Source organism: Tupaia chinensis, unplaced genomic scaffold (assembly GCF_000334495.1).
Source record: "Tupaia chinensis unplaced genomic scaffold, TupChi_1.0 Scaffold000235_1, whole genome shotgun sequence".
Taxonomy (NCBI): Eukaryota; Metazoa; Chordata; class Mammalia; order Scandentia; family Tupaiidae; genus Tupaia; species Tupaia belangeri.
Window position 1 is genome coordinate 822,193 of NW_006159713.1, and position 4,661 is coordinate 826,853.

The 4,661-nt window shown below is 36.5% G+C and overlaps 1 pseudogene; it reads right to left on the reverse strand.

Annotated features, from left to right (window-relative positions):
* Positions 1–3,703: 3,703 nt before the first annotated feature.
* LOC102477131 (UAP56-interacting factor pseudogene) lies at positions 3,704–4,195 on the reverse strand (annotated as a pseudogene).
* Between the last annotated feature and the right edge of the window lie 466 nt (positions 4,196–4,661).

Sequence of the window (4,661 nt, forward strand, 5' to 3'; positions counted from 1 at the left end):
ATTCTCCAATATAAGTCACTACTTGACTTTCAAAGCTATCTTTCCTCCAGAGTAATTGGGTCTTGTGTGACAATGGCCCTGAAAACTTATCATTTTCTGATTATAAATACAAAAAATGAAAAATGGAAATAAATGAATCAAATTTTCAAAGTGCAGGTGGCTTTAAAATCATCTAATCCGATATTCTCATATTCACATTGAAGTGCAAGATGCAAGGAAGTTGGCCTAATTATGGACATGCACTCAGGAGCAGAACCAGTCAGCCTCAATCAGTGGACTCGGCCGTCTTAAGCAACTTTATGAGTCTGAAGCTATAGTTTTATACTGTCACTCAACAATATTATATAAAGGAGCTTCTTAATATCCAAATAGCTTCAGAGATTCAAGAAGGAATACCACTAATATGACCTCCTTTATGTCTCTAATCCTGGATCACACATAGTTTACTTCCTCCTTTCTCACATTCTCATTACTTGGCATGTGGGATCCAGCTGCCTTAACCACACATTTGGCTGTGTAGGATCCAGCTGCCTTTTCCACTATGCCATTAGCTGGCCTTTTTTTTTTTCTTTCTTTCTAATAGATTTTATTTTTTTATAACAATTTTAGGTTCACAGCAAACAGAAGTACAGAGCAGAAAGTACAGAGAGTTCCCCCAAACTTCCTGCCTGCACCGATGCACAGTTTCCCCTACTATCAACATGTAGCACCAGAGTGGTATAATCATTGTAATTGTTGAGCTTACATTGACATGCCATTATCACCCAAGGTCTATAGTTTACATTAGGGTTCACTCTTGGTGTTGTACATGTGTCCACTGCTATAGGAACATGCAGAAGTGTATCACTGCTCTAAAAATCCTTTGTCTTCCTAAACCCTAGCAGCCACTGATCTTTTTTTATTTAAACAGATTATAGATTAGTTTTTTTTTTTTTTTTGCATGAGAACAAAAGTTTAATATACCAAACAAAGACACTTGTTATATGATGCACTTAATGTCAATATTTGGGGTTATTTTCAAGGTTTACCAAAACTGGCATTAATAAAAGCTTTGTACAATCATATTTAAAACAAAAGGAAAATGAAAACATCTTTATATCATATTTTTACAAACGGTTCTAAAGACAGCAAACTTGTGTTCAGTTGCTTTCCTTCTCTTTAAAGTTAGCTACCAGCAGCCCTAAACCAGTCTAAAATGTATTATTCTGGGATCAAATATAAGTATCTGTACTTGCAAAAGTTTTACGAGTCCTTTGCCACCTCTGTGGACTAGAGTTTATTTTCAAATTCTGTGCCTGCCTTCCAAAATATCACTTATCAGTAGAAGCACTGGCAAAATATCAGATATTAAGGATCAGATTTAGTTTTTTGGTATAGTATGAAATTGTTATTGATAACTTTCCATAGCCAGTATAAACCAGTAAGTAACCCAAGGAGCATAGAGACAACTATAAAGTCTAGAACACAACTCAAGGCAGGCAGGAGATATAACATAATGTCCTGTTTTATAGGAAAAGTCAACAATAATATATTCTAGAGAAACAAACACCTACTTAGAGGTTTAAACATTATAGCAAACCAAAAGGTTGAGCTTCAAAATAATCAAACTTGTAACTAAGAGCTGAAATATTTTTCTGCATTTTTGGCATTATACTGTAATTCATAGTATACAACTATCTGAGCACTCTTAGCACTACCTTGGCACAACAAACTAACTCTTCCCACTCCTCTAGAGGAAATGGAAATAGTCCTTTTCTCCCCATAAATGCCTGAGCTTTATACTGTACAAGAAATCAGAATAAAAGGTACACAAGTTTACAATGTAACCTGACTGTTATTTCACACTTTTTTGTGACATATACAAGTATATTTTTGTTTCTGGAACTGTAAATTGTTTATTTAGCAAGCCTAAAAGCTTATAAAATTTTTTTTTTAAGTTTTTGTCATAGGGCACATGCACTTGCCAGAGAGAGACAAAGTGAGAAATCATCTCCCCCGGGGTGGTGGGGGGGAGGGAGGAGGTGACCTCACCACAATCCCTTCTCTTTTATTCTTCTCTTGAGATTTTGGACACCTGCACACACCTGGCATGATTTTCAAGTTGCCGTGTCCAGGACTCAAACCATGGTCGGCAATATGGGAATCCAGCAACCTAACCACCATGCCATTTGCTGACCCCAAGTTTAAAGTTTTTAAATAATTAAGTTTTAAAATAAAATTAATATGGCTATTAATTTTACTATTAAAATATTTAAACTGACTCAATCCATTTTAATTACTGTTCTAATATATCTGAAGAATTTTTTTGTGGACACTAGATTCAGAACTACACTAAATCCAAATAGTATACCTAGGACTTGCGTTTTGAAGTTTTTCACCTCGGTTACTTATCTTTCAACTTGCTACTTCCTTTCATGCTTTCTTCATTTACTAAACATAGACTGTAAGATTTTGATATTAGACCTTCTCTTCCAAGGCTTTATCAGGTAACTTTGTAAATACGCACTTATAGCCTTTGAATAATATTTTAAATTGGAACTAATGCCTAGAGCCACATTTCTTGTAAAAAGTTCAGCACTAAAGATTTACAACTGGGGTGGGGAGATTAACATAACACTACCTGAAAAATGCACCAAGTTCCAGATATTCCCATAAATCTTAAAACCCAAAACTGGAATTCTAATGTTTCTTAAATATCTCTAATAAAGAAAAGGGAACTGTACTTATCACAACACACCATTAAAGAATAAGTGACAGCAATAATGGGACCTACTCACATTTCTGAAGACCAAGATTTACTAAGACAAGGAAATGGAAAAAAATGGGCAAAGGCAATGAGGTATCTCTATCATAAAAATAACCCATTTCTATCTTTCTGTCTTTCTGCTGCATGAGGAACCAAAGAAGTCAAATACAGAATTGTTTTGTCTGGACCAACCAAGAAATCTTTAAGAACAGATAGGTATATTCCCTGTTATTCTTTAGGGTGTTGTTTGTTTGTTTTCTTTCTTGGTTTCTTTTTTTTTTTTTTAAACAGATGTTTAAAAAATTTTCAAAAATAAAAATAAAGAGTTATTTAGGCTTGTGAATATTTTGAAGTTTCTTGAATTTATGTGATGAACTCTTCAAGCAATTCAACTTTTCACAGTCATCAATCAAAAGTCCTTCTGACATGGATGAGTTCTATCCCACTGTTACAAAACGACTTCCTCCTTTGTTGAACGTGAGAGTAGCTCTTTGTTCTTTCAGGATCCCAAATCGTTCATTCAAAGTCATCCCTGTCTGTTTTCCAACACTGTTGATATCAAATTGTAGGGGGACACCTTTAGGAACTTTCTTTGTATCAGATTGCTCCCGTTTTGTTAAGAATGAGGGTACAACAGTATGAGTTAATCGTGGTTTCTGAGTTACTGGACATTGCAATGTTCCAGGATTATCAATGGATACAGTCAAAATCCCTCCAGTTGTGGTAGAAGATGGCCATTGACGAGTTCTCTTTGCTACTACATCGTCTAGTAGTTGTTCTGTGTTCGACTGGGCCTGAACCTTCAGACCTCTTCTGAAAAGAAAAGTTGCCTGACGAGTGTCTTTCTGATGACTTAACTTATTTCCATTTCATCATTTGTATTTGCTTATTAAATTTTTTATATAAGCCCTACAGTATATAAAAAATTAAAATAAAATAAAATGTTCTTTCAAGCTCATTCGCAGAAGTATTAGTGCAAATAAAGGAAAAGGTTATCCAACCCAGGGTTAAGTCATTATTTTACCTTGTCACTTAGAGGTGGACGATTCATAGGGCTAATTCCTTTTCGAATTCCAGTTGCCTTCCTAGCTGCAAGGCCAGTGATAACTCCATAAGGACGTCTCTTTCCAGGCATTACTCTTCCTCTGCGGCTTAGATTAGTCTTACCAAAACCAGAATTCTGTTGGATTCCCCACCTCACTCTCATCCTGAATTGCCAGACACCACTTTGCTGGAGTCTTCTAGTCAGTCTTGGAAAATTCTGCATCTTTCCTTCCTTTTGATTCAATTTGATGATATCATCCAAAGACATATCAATTTTGTCAAGGTTTTCATTGTTGCGAGCTTTCAGCGGCGGCGACAGGGTTGCCGTGGCTCCCACTAACCGGGTACCAAACTGGCTCATGGCTGGAGACGTCGCGCTGAACAGTCCTAGATTAGTTTATTTTTAACACCCATCATGCCATGAATTCATAGGAAATCGGTTCCCAAAGCTCAGGTTCCTTTCCATTGGTTCTCACAAAGTGTGCTTCTCTGGGTGGAGCAGGCTGGCGCTTTAGTTGAACCCAGGTACCTTTCTCTTTGGCTTCCTTCTTTTCCTGATCATTTTCCCTCACACGTTGTAGGAAGCTATTTCTGCTCTTAGAATGCTTAATATGCTCAATTCGCACATTAATTCTCTCGACAAGAATTTTGCCCTTATTTGTTTACAACAACGTCAACAGCATGCTCGGTAACATTGTAGACTCTTCCAGTTTTGCCTTGGTAACATTTGTGGGGCGTTCCTTTTTGAACAGTACCCATTCCCTTGATGTCTGTAATATCACCTTGTAGATTCCCATGTATGTTGCCAAAAGAACCACTCCATGTTTTCTAAAAGGCCTAGAGAACATATATCCAGTGCCTCTCCTCTTTC